Source organism: Bos indicus x Bos taurus, chromosome 10 (assembly GCF_003369695.1).
Source record: "Bos indicus x Bos taurus breed Angus x Brahman F1 hybrid chromosome 10, Bos_hybrid_MaternalHap_v2.0, whole genome shotgun sequence".
Lineage (NCBI taxonomy): Eukaryota > Metazoa > Chordata > Mammalia > Artiodactyla > Bovidae > Bos > Bos indicus x Bos taurus.
Genome location: NC_040085.1, coordinates 56496328 through 56510236, shown reverse-complemented (window position 1 = coordinate 56510236; position 13909 = coordinate 56496328). Strand labels below are relative to the sequence as shown.

Below are 13909 nucleotides of genomic sequence, written 5' to 3'. Positions count from 1 at the left end.
ACTCAGCACTGCTCCACTTTAAATCAAGTAGGGTGACTCAGTTATGAGCTGGAGGATCCATTTCACAATTGGCCCACTCATGTGGGAAGCCCACGTGGTTGCCTATAAGCTGGGAGATCAACTAGGGCTGAGCCTTAGTCTCAGAGACTAACCCACAGTCTAGTCTCTCTCTACATGGGCCTCTTCATGAAGGCCTGATTTTAAACAGAATGGGCTCTCTCATACTATGGGTGTGTGTGTGTGTGTGTGTGTGTGTGTGTGTGTGTGTGTTCAGCCGTGTCCAACTCTGCGGCCCCATGGACTGTAGTCCACCAGACTCCTCTGTCATGGAATTTTCCAGGCAAGAATACTGAAGTGGGATACCATTTCCTACTCCAGGGGATGGTCCCAACCCAGGGATGGAACCTGAGTCTTTTGTGTCTCCTGCTTTGGAGGGCAGATTTTTTTTTACCACTAATGCCACCTGGGAAGCCCCATACTATGGTGGCTGGGTTGAAAAAGTATCTGAAGAAACAGAAATTGGAAGCTGCCCACTCATTACCTTCTGGACCCACAGGTGACAAAACATCAGTTGCACCATATTCTTCTCTATTCAGGCAAGTCATATCCTAGACTCAAAGGAGGGATCTGTATACCCACTTCTAAATGGGAACGGTAGATGATATCTGGGGACCATGTTTTTGAGAGGCTAAGAATCTAAATATTTGAAACGTCATAGTCTGGGAGGTATTATAGCATTGATCTCTACCCTTGCTTTCTAGAATACTCCAGGAATGAGTTCTCCAATTGTTTAACTCACCTTTCCCACAGCAGGGAATTCAGTCATTGAGTTGTGTCTCTTCACTGACTTTTCCACAAGCAGCATTCCTTCCGTTCCCCAGCCTTCCCTAGGAAGCCAGGTCTCGGGGCTTTTAATCATCTGTGTCATGGCTCTTTTCTTCTAAGACAGATATTAGAAGTGGGCCTGAATATGTGATGCATCTCAAAAAAAAAAATAACAACTTTAAGTATATTTGGTGCATTTACACCAGTAAAATGTTTAGCATCTGATGTGCTGGCAGATTCCAAGAGAGAATTTAGAACATAGAAGACACTGAAATCACCAGAGGTGGTCTTCAGGAAAGATTAGATTATCACAGGGCAGGGAACACAGAAACAGAGTTATGTCAATAACGATACTAACAGCAATAACCGTAATAGCTAAGACCACTTATTTGCCTGCACACTTTTCAAGGTTTTCTGAATATTAAGCCTGTAACCTTTAAACAGTCCTTTAAGATAGTCTACTTGTTCTCTATTTTTTACAGGTACAAGGCAAAGTAGGTTTTCCAAGGTCACATAGCTAATGGGTGGTAGAACCAGAATATCCTTAAACCCCATTTCCTCAGTGAATTGTATGAGGGTGTTTATTCTCAGGCACAGTGAGAAGATGGGCTGTTGACTCATGGCTCCTTCTGTGGGCTTCATATTGACCCCCTTTTTCCAGCCGTTTCTCAGGGTTGAGATGGAGTATGGATAAGAGTTTCCTCTCTGCTGTTCTCTTACTGGTCAGTGATGATAGAAAAGAAAAGAAGTAGACGAGCCTTCAGAGGCTCAGACTTTCCTTCTTACGTGCTCCCTGCCACATCCATGCTGCCCGGCCTGCTGGACATTTCCAGGAAGGGATTCTCAAGGAAAGCTTTCTTTAACCCTGGAGACCCAGGAGCAGAGGGACCTGGTGGGCTTTCCACCCTCAGTTTGTGTCCACACGGGAGGAGCACCTGAACAAGAAGGTTCCCTGATTTTGGAGGTGGGTCCCCATTGCACCCCTGCCCTGTCACCTCGCCCCCCACCTCACACACACACCAGAAGCAGCTTGAAGACTCTGATGCTGGGTCAGAGATGGTAAGGAAGAGGCCCCAGCCACTTCAAAAGGGGAGGTAGGAAGAAGAGGTGGAAACCAACTCCCAAGGCTTAGGGAGACAGGATCTTTGCTCACTTCCTCCATGAAAGTCCTCTTATTATTTTGTTGTTTCATAAAATCTTGTATTTATTTATTTGTCTGCTGCAGTTACCTGCTAGGTCATTAGACTAGAAGAAGACATGAATACTGTTTACATCTTCAAATAACAATAATAAAAGCAAGCTAAAAATATGACTATGCTTTTCTTAATAAATTAAAAAGGCCCCTTTCTCTTCTCCTTTCCATTTCTTCTGCATTATCTTTTTCTGGTGTCGTGATTAAGACCACAGACATTGGAGTCCAACTGACTTAAGCCCTGCTATTTAGTTTTGTGACCTGAGGCAGATTACCTTTTTATTTTCTTATCTAAAAATTTGGGAAAATAGCACCAGCTTCCTAAGGAGTGTTTATTAGCACAGTGCCTAGTATTTCCTTAGAATTCAACCATGGCTTGTTGTGCTCAGAATCTTCTCCACTTTTCCAGTTTCTAACATGTGCATGTTACTCGGAACTCCAGGTATGTCCCATGAAAATAAAAAGGAGTATGTTACTAGGCAAGCCCTGCTCTCTTAGAGAAGTGGGCATGGGAAATATTTCATGTAGTGGCCCGTGAACTTATTTCCACTAAGAAGTCTCAGATCCTGCCTTCCAGGAACTCGCTCTCATTAGAAAGACAAACTCGTAGATGGTCAGTGCAACCTCCTACCATGGTCAACCCACAGTCAAAATGGATGGAATGTTGCAAAAAGAAACAGAAAAGGGTTCAAACTCGTGAAAAGTCCTAAGGAATGAGTAGGAACTTGCCATCAGAGAAGTCATGGAAACGGTCCCTGGTCCACAGAACAGCAGGAGACGAGAGTCGGCAGCCCATCAGGGCCCTCAACTTGCAGAGTAGCTGCATCCAGGGAAGGAAGGAAGGGAAGGGGAAGGGGAAGTCGCTCAGTCGTGTCTGACTCTTTGCGACCCCATGGACTGTAGCCCACCAGGCTCCTCCGTCCATGGGATTTTCCAGGCAAGAGTACTGGAGTGGGTTGCCATTTCCTTCTCCAGGGGATCTTCCCCACCCAGGAATCGAACCTGGGTCTCCTGCATCATAGGGAGACACTTTACCATCTGAGCCACCAGGGAAGTCAGGGAAACAGGAAGGTTAATAATACTCATCTGAACCAAAGCAGAAGCAATGTCAGTGTACCATGCTGTTGCAGACTGGAACTAAATAAAGCACTGATAATAACACTACTACTTCACATGTATAGCACCTTTACAATCTACAGAGTATTTTTATGCTCACTTTCTCACTTGTCCCTTTAAAAAACCATGGTCAGTTAGTCAGCAGTGATGCTTCCTTATCTCACCTCCATAGAAGCACTGGGCCAGCCTAAGAGCGTGGGAGGCTGAAGAATCTGACACGTGTGAGTGGTAACCTTGCCCTGGGATCCCTCTGCTCCTCTGGCCTCCATTTCTTCTCCCTTGGGCAGGCTGGATGCTGCAAAAGACACAGTAAGCAGAGAAGGTGTAAAGGATCACTCAAGACAGAGCTTAGGGCCTGGGAACTTTGGATTAGGGCACCTCTGAAAGGAACGCCCCCATCTCCCTTGGCTTGTGGGTCATGCCTGTTGGTGGTTGCTGCTCCTTGATTTCCTGCCACCCTGAGGGCTGTCTGGGACCTTAGCATGTAAAGCATGACAGAGGCAGCTCTCCGTCCCCCAGCTTGGTGTAGACACAACTTTGGAGGAAATTATGAGGTCCCTCCTGACTTTCTTCTCCAAGTACCACTTACCAGGTCTCTGCTAAATCTCCTTGTAAGCCCACTTTTGTCCCTGTATCCTTTATACAAAAGACCTCCAACCCTCCATCTCCCCTGAATTTTTAATCTTTCCTTTTTATCAAGGAGCTGTGAGTTTGTGATAAGCGTGGATGGTAAAAAGGAACGCCAGCCACACTTTTCCCTCCAAAGGTAAGCAGGCTAATTTCAACAGTGTTCAGCCTGTTTGGATGAATAAAGCATCAATTATTTTTCTATACCTCCCCAGGATGCTGCCTGGGACAGCGGTAGAACTGTGGGCCCCAGGTCCAAGGCATTAATCATTAAAGGAAATAGGTCAGAGAATATTGCTGGAACATTATTGAAAGTCCTGCATATCTATCCCAGCAATAGTAAGATCAGTGGAAGTCCCAGTCTTACTGTGGACAGATCTAAGAGACCACCTTCCCCACATACTGTAACATCATTCAGTGTTGCTGTGTATCTGTTACTTGGTGACGGGGGGTAACCTATTGCTAGCAGTTCACCATGAGTGGGAAAGGTGCTCTTCCCAGATTTTGTAAGTTTTCTTTTTTTCTTCAAAAGATACAGAGTTGCATCTATCAACTCATCTAATCAATAAACATTAAAAAAAAAAAAAAACCTATATGGTACTGATGAGCCTATTTGCAGGGCAGGACTAGAGATGCAGACTTGGACGTAGTGAGGAAAGGGGAGGATGGGACCAATTGGGAGAGTGATATTGACAGTATACAATACCATGTGTGAAACAGATAGCTAGTGGAAAGCTGCTGTATAGCCCAGGGAGCTCAGCTCAGTGCTCTGCGATGACCTAGAGGGGTGGTGGGGGAGTGGGAGGGAGGTACAAGAGGGAGGGGACATATGTATACAGGTGGCGGATTCACTGTTGTACAGCAGAAACTAACACAACATTGTAAAGCAATCATACTCCAATTAAAAACAAAACAACGATGTACCCGCCACTTTTTAAGAATATATTTATGGATGTAAAGGACATAGTCTTCGCACTCAAGGAATTCACAGTGTGAGGCTGGGTGGGGGGAGAGAATATTGAGAAAATAAGGAAGTTTATTTATTCTATTTTTATTTTCTATAGTCTATATAGATACATTTATCTATATTTATTATCATGTACATAGCATATTGTATGCTATGTGCTCTGATAAAAGGCGAGCCCAGGTTTGGGCAACAGGTGGAGGAAAAGAGGGGAGAGCCTGGTGGGAAGTGATCTCTGATTAGAAACTGACCCCATGAAGCAAAAGGGAGGACAAGAAGGGCGCCCGAGGTGATAGGCACAGCATGCGCAAGGCCAACAGACAGGAGAAACAGTGTTGTTTTTAGAATTCAGTGAATTCATACACCCAGAAATGGGGTACTAAAAGAGGTGTCCTCTAAGAGAAGTGAGATCCAAATGCTGACCTCTGGACCTTTTGGGTCTTCATAGTCGTAAGCTCCTTGGACAGCAAGGAGATCAAGCCAGTCAATCCTAAAAGAAATCAACCCTGAATATTCACTGGAAGGACTGATGCTGAAGCTGAAACTACAATACGTTAACGACCTGATGCAAAGAGCCAGTTCATTGGAAAAGACCCTGATGCTGGGAAAGATTGAAGGCAAAAGGAGAAGGGGGTGGCAGAGGATGAGATGGTTGGATGGCATCACCTACTCAGTGGACATGAATTTGAGCAAACCCCGGGAGATAATGAAGGACAGGGAAGCCTGGCGTGCCGTAGTCCATGGCGTTGCAGAGTCAGGAGAACTCTGTTCAGTGACTGAACAACAACTTGTAAATTCACTGAATGTCACTGTGGAACCTGGGTTTTCTTATTCTGTGCAAATCCACTTTGAGCCTCTCTGATATTAGCCACTGAGGTGATAGAGCAATGAGCCTGGAGACAGATGATCTAGAAGCCTGACCTGCAGCAGTTCTTGATCTCCTGGTCTCTACAATAAAGATTGATTCACTCACTCAGCAAACATTCTGTAAGTAGATACTGTGTACCATACAACACAGTGGTTGTGGTTGTAAAGATAAAGCAGAGAACAGAACAGATGTAACTTCTGTCCTCATGAAGCTGACATGTTGTTCAGTGGAGATAATAATTTCTGTCTTAAACCTTTAAGGACAAAAATAGATAAGGTATATCTGCTTTAAAAAGTGCAGGATGCTATAAAAGCGAACAGCCCCATGGCCCATGGTCTCTGGTCTGGGATGACTGCCACTGAGAGCTGGGAGTTCCTGATCCCTGCCTATATACACAGAAGAAGTTCGTGAAATACCTCCAGCAGATCAGCTACCAAGTACCTCTAGGAACGCAGAGAAGGGCTAAGAAACTTAGTGGTTCCTGGCGTATGTGACCTGAACTTCCCACAAGCATGTCCCTCAATTTAAAAAAGAAATTGAAAATGATCTTTTTGACCAGAGGGAGGGCCCTCACCACCTCACCCCTGGGTCCAGAAGCTAGAGATCAGCATCTAAAGGCAATATTTCCCAGACCACGTGAGTGTGAGGGGGAAAAATGCACCCTCTGCCTTTCCATCTGGCTTGGAGTCAGAATGCCAGATCCACACACGTCAGCATGTGTGGAGACGCGTTCTGTGTTGAACGCATCTGTCGGTTTGTACTACAGAGCCCGTTTGTGGTTTGGTGTTACAGATCAGAGGCAGCGATCACAGCTCTCCTGTCTCAGGGTTCAGAGGGAGCATGTGCGTTTTGTATCCTAGGCAACGCCAATGCTATAGGAAAAATCTACAAGTGTGAATTGGGAATTCTGTTCCTTTTGGTGAAGAGCCCTTTTCAACTCAGGCACCTAAGTCAGAATCAATAAAATCTAATGACTTAGAAGGACCTTAGGGATCATCCATGTTCTAGCCCAACCCCTTGTTTATAGATGAGGAAACTGAAGCCAGAGGAGGTGGGGCCTCTGGGCTCCTAGAGGAGAATCTAGATTTCTCAAGCCCCTGTTATCGCCAGGTGTGTTTGATATGTTTGATGTTTGGGGTGAGATTAACATCCCCTCAGGTGAGTCATAAGGAGAGGTGAGAATAAATGTAAATAAAGGTCATATAACACTTGAGGCATAATTCTCTCCAGCAATAGCTTGAACCACACAGCCCTTCCTCAAGGTTGTGCGGTTAGCCTTGCACCTTCCTGGTACTCACCTGACCACAGAACAGGATCAAAGGAGCTCAGGGCACCTCACCTCTTTAGGCACCTCACCCAGTCCTCACAGCATCTTTCCCTGAGAGGAGCTGCTAATTCTCCCCACTTCACAGGGAGACAAGCACAGAGCAGTTAAGCAGCTTGCTGCTGCTGCTGCTAAGTCGCTTCAGTCGTGTCCGACTGTGCGACCGCATAGACGGCAGCCCACCAGGCTCCCCCATCCCTGGGATTCTCCAGGCAAGAACACTGGAGTGGGTTGCCATTTCCTTCTCCAGTGCATGAAAGTGAAAGTGAAGTCGCTCAGTCGTGTCCGATGCCCGAGGCTAATTAAGTGGCAAAGCTGGATCTCCTCCCTAGGCATTCTGGCTCCAGAGTCATGTTCGCAAGTTGGTACTGCACTGCTCAGCACTCACTCAGGCTCCAGCCCAGAGGAGGAAGGACCTGACTGCTCATACCCTCTGGGTGTTGAATCGATTTGGTAAAAATCAAAAATTGGCATCAATTTACATAGACTCCCATTTTGCTTCTGTGAACACAGAGGTTTCTAAAGCTCATAGATTCAGAGCCCAGACGAAGGGCTCCAGGTGACTCCCAGGTAAACTGACTCTGGCCCTGACTGAGCCCTCACAGAGATTTCTCTGGCCATAAAATTCACTTGGGCCATTTATTAGTCCAGGACTGCTGGCTGAACCCTCACTGAAGACTTAATTTGCATCAGTAGAACAAAAGAACATTTTTTAGAAGTTGTTCTGAACCGATTATAAACTAACAGGAAATTGCAACAGTAGCAGAGAACCGCGTACTTTTCACCCAGGAAGTGGATTTTTAAAAACAAGTCACAGTTCTTGAATGGAATACAGATAATAGTAGTGCTATGCTTTAGATCCTTCTGAACAGTTAATAATCATTCTCTACATTTCTCATAGACAAGCAGCTGTTAACTGTTTTCAAATAGGAGGGCAGATACAAAGGCATCTGGAAGCCATAGTGCTTGGATCAGGAATTTTTGGCTTTACAAATAAGTTTAAAGTGCACTTTTCTTTCTCTTGGTTGTTAAGTTTAACCCTTCTATAAACCCTTCAGCAACTGTTTTAAGTCATGACATCACCTAGGAACCTCTGGTGAGGGGCCTTGCAGAAGATGAAACAGGAAGACCTGAGCTTCTTCATGTTAGAGTGAATCCCTGCCATGGGCAGGGCTGAGCAATGTAGATCACTAGACTTCAGTGACATCTGGGTTCTACACTAGTTTCACGACTCCTGGACCTTAAGTCCCTTAATTTATCTTTTCATTCTTTCCTAGGAATAGGAGCAGTAACCCATCCTCAATCCTTCCTTGTCTGGGTATTTTTCACGTCCTTTGAAAATCCTAAAAAAAACAAAAAAAGAAAGAGGCACTGTGGAGGAAACTGAAAGCTATGTCTCCATAGAGGCAGCATCAGACATGCCAGTAGAATCAGAGCAAACATGCTCTACTTCTGTCATCTCAGCCTGGAGGGAAGAACCAGGCACAGGCCCAGACCCTATTATACTGAACTGAATGTCATGGCTCAGGCCATACGGCAGCCTCAGCAGGTCAGCTGCTAGAAGAAGCCAATGTTCTGAAGACAGGCTGAGTCCCTTGGCATCTCAGTCATCCCTTGGAACCCTGAGCCCTTCCTTTGTCTAGAATGGTTCCTTTCGTGGAGGCCAAAGGGGAACAGCCAAGTCGGGCTGGGACCACACATTTGGAGGAGATAACAAAGGAAAAGCTTTTCATGTCTCTTGCCACTAGTCAGCCTTAGAAGCCTTGTGGTCCTCCTTGAAGAAAGGACACACAATTGTGTTCATTTCGGCCACAGCAACCTTCTGCTTTCTCTCTCTTTTCAATTGTAGATGATTCCTGTGTTTTGTATTTTCACAAAGCTAGTTCACCTGATCTCTTAAGAAGTTGATGTGGTTTGTCGTCTGCCTGGTTAGCAGATAGTCTCTGCTTAGATTGGGGCTCATCCTCTCATTCGTTTCTTGTGTTATTTTCACTTTAAATGAAGATTGTTTCTGGAGTGGTTTAGCTTTAAAAATGTTACCCAATTTGAGTTAGGACGGACAGGCAAGATCTTGCAGGCAAGTTGTCACTGGAATTATGCTCCCCAGAGCCATGGTTCTGATCAGCGGTTGAATTCTGGGATTCCTGATCAGATTTGCTTAGAATTTGGCAGAGACAGGTTAGATCCTGTTTTCTGTCCCTTCCTGCTCAATTCCTTTTAAGTGCTATTCCTTTTTGAATTATTAATATTTAACCAGAAGCATTACTGATGGAGATATTGTTATGCTTTGCTTTAAGAAAACCTAGGCTTAAAGGGAAAATCTTACATAAGAGCTACTTTAATTTTCAGAAAACTTCTTTAAATAGCCAGCTTTCCTCATGCATGTAGAATATAATTAAAATAAACAAAACTGACCCAGCTTTGAGGAAGACATTGATTATAAAAGCAAGGCATTAATAAAGAACACAACAGGCTTCCATACCCCGCAGGGTGCCCTTTCCTGCCTTCTGCGGTGTCTGCTGCCACCTTTCTCTTCTATCAGAATCTAGCCCCAAGGAAAGATCTTATAAATGTATTCATACTGATTTCTGGCTTATGTTACTCTCTAGCTCTACATACTTTATACCTGGAAAAAAGGCTGTCAGCCAAAGAAAAGAATTTCCCGTTGCAGAGTCTCTAGCATCAGGCAGCCATTAGGCAGGCTGGTTTTTATTTTATTTTTGCTTGTTGGGTAGTGGGGAGTCAAATAGACTTCCTTTTCTGCCTCTGTATGCCCTGCTCTTTAATCTCAGGAATAGCTCTGCTTTCCTTTTCTTGTACTAGAAGACTGTAAAATGAGGAGGAATTTCAGTGTGGGGGTAGGAGGGCGGTGACAGAAATCACTTGTCTTGGCCTGTGTTGCCCATCCCTCCTGGATTAAAGAGCAGTTTGTTAATGATGCGAAGGTGTGAAAAGAGGCATCTGTTGCCATTAGTAAGAACCTGTTGGTTTTGGAGCACCTAGAAGTGCCCGGGGCTGTTGAGGCTTATGTACCAGTGCTGTCAGAGGAAAGTAGTAGACACAAGACTTGGTGTTTGTGGCAATGGTGGCAAAGCATTCAAGCCAAGGCACCTGTGCCATCACGGCTAAGTCAATCACATGTGCAGCCTTTGTCTATTTTTTCTTCTATCCGTTACATACTCATTGAAGACTTCCTTACATGCCAGGCTCTGTGCCTGATGCAAAGGATAAACAGGATGAGTACAATGTACTCTTTCTCAAGCAGTCCTGGTTTAGTAGGGAAAATGTGGAAATAAGTAACATGATGAGTGGTAAGTTCTGTGTTAGAAGTATTTACGCAGTATCATATGATTAGTCATCCTGAGGGAAACAGAGGAGCCTGGGGAGAGAGGGATTTGGAGTATGGGAAGAATGGGAAAGTGGCAAAGGCCAGGGACATTTTGAGCTGGTAAGTAGACAATTTTCAGGAAGAGCTTTTGAGGGAGAACAGTGTGTGTAGAAGACACTACTTTAGGATCAAGGTTGGGAAGCATCTAAAGCTTAAACAGAGTGGCTAGCAAGAATCAGATTGTGGAGGACCTTGTACATCTTGGAAATGAATTTGGACTTTATTATATAGGCCTTCAGGAGCCATAAAATAGTTTTTAGACAAGGAATTAACATGATGCTATTTGTACTTTGAGAAGATTATTCTGGTGGCTTTGTGGAGACTCAACTAGAAGTCTAGAAGGGCAGAAACCAGTCCAGAGTGGATTCTAGAATGTTGAAAAGAGAGAATCAATAGGATGTACTGACAGGTTGAAAATGGGATGGTGGGGCAGGGGAGATGTAGGGTGACTCCCAGGTTTAAGGCTTCAGTGACCAAGTAGGATGTTGAAATACAAATAACAACAACAATTGTTGTAACAGTAATTGCAACAATAATAGTTGTAATTGTTGCATCTATACCAAGTACAAGAGATTTAGCTTTGTGCTTTGAGTAGATTATTTCATTGAATCATTGTAATGTTAGTGCTAAATTATCTTCATTTTAGGCATGAAAACTTGAGACTTGGAGAGGTAAAGTAGCACACCCAGGGTCACATTGCTGATAAGTGATAATGCATGAATCTGAACCCAAGCATTTGAAGCTCAGAGCCTGCCCTCTGTAGGGAATTTAACAAGAGTATAAGTCAAGGCACAGTACCTGAATTTCAGGCTTGCACCTTCCAAATTTAAGTTGCCTATATTTTATAAGCCAAAATATCTAGCAGGAGAGTTGCACAACTGGATCTGGAGCTGAGGAGTATGGTCTCTGCTGGGCACATGGAGTTGAGAATTCATCAGTTAACTGCTGGTAGTGAAGAAGGTGGGTGTGATGTGGGTGAATCTCCAAAGAGCCAGTTGGAGTCATGAAGAACCACATCTAAGGGTGGGCACGTTTGGACAAGTTTGGGAAGGTTGCTGAAATGGAGTAGCTAGAGAAATGAGGAGTTAACTAGGAAATCCAGAGGTCCACTTTCAAGATCTGATGGAGGGACCAACATGACTGAATATTTCAGGGAGATGAAAGAAGATTTAAAATGAGAATTGACTTGGATTTGACCATATGGTAGCTGATGGGCAAGAGTTGAAGTTAGACTGGGGGGGGGATTAAAATTTTAATAAAAAGTAAGAAAAGGGAGACAGTGAGCTCAGACTTCTTATCATAGAAGTTTGACTGGAGAGGGGGTGAGAGACGGGGAGGTAATGGAGGCAGCCTTAGGATCAGGGGGACCCAGTTTGCGATGGAGTCACTTGAAATGCTGGTATGTGACAGGGAAAGGCCATGTGGAGCAGTGGGTGTTACACCAGGATGTTTAACTGAGCAGCCAGGAAAGTTAGAATCTGCCCTCCAACCCCAGAAGGAGCTCACAGACTGAGAAAAAGTCACCAGGATGTTTAACTGAGCAGGCAGGAAAGTTAGAATCTGCCCTCCAACCCCAGAAGGAGCTCACAGACTGAGAAAAAGTGCTCCTACACTTGGAATGTACCTACCTTTTATTACATGAAGAAACTCAAGCCCCCAAAGTGAAGTGACCTGGTGCCTGGTCCCTTTCCGCCCCCGCTGCTGGTGTCCATGGGAGAAGCAGCCCTGATGCGCCTTCCAGTCCCAAGCTTCCAGTCCTCCAGACCGACTCTTCCCTGCTCCATCAGAAGGCACATCCTTCTAGATTCTGACATGTCTGCAGGGCTTCATCTGTGTTGGGGGTGGGGGGCGGTGTCAGAGAGCTGCTTTGCCATTTCCTCAGCGTGCCAGGGGGCAGTGTTGTAAGTTGTTAATTATAAAGTGTCATTAACATAACAGTACAGGGAGGAACCATCTCTCGAAGTCAGGGGGCTTTCAGACGTCTCTTCATGCCCCAGGGTCAGGGAAGACATTTATTCATACCTGGTGCATGGTCCCAAAGCCCTTGTGCAGAAGAGGAGTGGGTGGCTATGGGGTGGAATGTCAATTGAGAATTTCTTAAGTGAGAGAGCTAATGCTCTCCCGAGAGACTCTATCAGTCAAGAATCACTAAATGAGCCTGGATGTAAGAAGCTACCTACGCTGCTCAGAAGGACCCAGAGAACCCCTAACTCTGCTTAGAGGTCTTCTGAAATCCGTGTCATCATCCCTTCTTCTCATCTTCTTATACTCCAGAGGTTATGCTGTCAGCCTGGCTGCCATACCATTCTCATTAAATACTGATGTTGAGCACCAATTAAAATCCATAGCCCTACACAGAATGAACTGCCTAGAATCTAGAAATGTGAGTGCTCTATAAACATAAACTTCTCTTTTGTAATTGACCTTCAATTACAACCCTCTGTGTGTTGGTAGACTCCAAGGAATAGCAATTAACTTTCTTCTCTTCGCTCTTTTTCAGTCTTCTTAAACCCATTGCTCCTTTTCCGTTTTGTCATGTGAGGCTGTCAAGCCATAGACATAACTCCTGTAACTCCGCGGGCCGTCTTTCTCATCGACTGCCATGTGGACAGTGCCCCCTGGAATTTCACAGACTGTGGAATGAATGGTACCCCTTATGCTGCAGCCTCGGGTCCACCCCTGTTCTCTCCTGCTGTTCACAGCACTCTCAAATAAAAGAATAAATGCTGTTTGGGAACAGAACCCGGGGTGCCTGTCCTCCCTGGGTTTGCTGCTCTCGTTGTTGTTTTAACAGTATTAAATAAATCTAAATCAGACAGAAATCCAAAATGCTAATCTTGCCCTGAGAGATTTACCAGAGCTCGTGGTATTCAGGGCACACGATTAGTTCTTTTGTTTCTTGCTTCCTTTACACTTTATTCACAGTTGTGTCAATGTTGACAACTGTGAGACATGCTTGCCCCAAGGGACTGGGAAAACTCTTCCCCAAGCTCTGAAAAAATTAGGAGGACTTAATTAGGTCAAGGATGGGAGGCAGGAAAGGCCATCCAGAGGGAGAGAGGAGCAAAGACTTGGTGGCATTTAGGTAGCACCTGACACATTCCGGGGTCAGGTGGTAGAAACACAAGCAAAGAGGGAGAGAGGCTTGAGATAAGGCTGGAGAGGGAGCCAGGACTCAGATCAGGAAAAGCCTCATGGCAGAGATTTGGACTTTGTCCTAGGAGTAATAAGAAGTTCCTGGAGGATTATGAAATTCTGTGATGGGATTTATATTCTGAAAACCTCATCTCACTTCATCTACAGAATGAATGGGAAACAAACAAGGGGTAGCCAGAAAGTAGGTAAAAAGGTCAGAAGAATGTGGCAGAAGGGAAGGGAAGGATCCCCAGGGCTTGAAAAAGCTGTGGACCATCATCTGTGTTTTAGGTTACTGAGGGATCCCATGACATAGAGCTAGAAACCATCCATTGTGTTGAGCTACCTGGAGGTCATCAGTGTTTTTAGAAAGGAACTATGGAGAGAGGAGCTAGAACAGAGGAAGGAGAAAGCAGAGTGGAGGGTGCAGAGATAATGACAGTGAGAATGAAGAACCTTTTGTCAGTGTC

The 13909-nt window shown here is 44.9% G+C and overlaps 1 protein-coding gene and 1 non-coding gene across 13 annotated transcripts in view; one reads left to right on the top strand and one right to left on the bottom strand.

Moving 5' to 3' along the window:
• SEMA6D (semaphorin 6D) overlaps positions 1 to 13909 on the top strand; it is a 643846-nt gene that overhangs the window by 606448 nt on the left and 23489 nt on the right. Inside the window, exon 1 of one of the 12 annotated variants that reach the window (XM_027554089.1) lies at positions 3877 to 3899. The exons of the other annotated variants lie outside the window; for them this stretch is intronic. The gene's annotated coding sequence lies outside the window, so the exon portion shown is untranslated. Of the gene's footprint in view, positions 1 to 3876; positions 3900 to 13909 lie in introns of those variants that run through there. 12 annotated transcript variants of the gene reach the window in all.
• Positions 2999 to 3070, bottom strand: TRNAH-AUG. The gene has a single exon. It is a non-coding gene; the product is annotated as a tRNA-His (tRNA).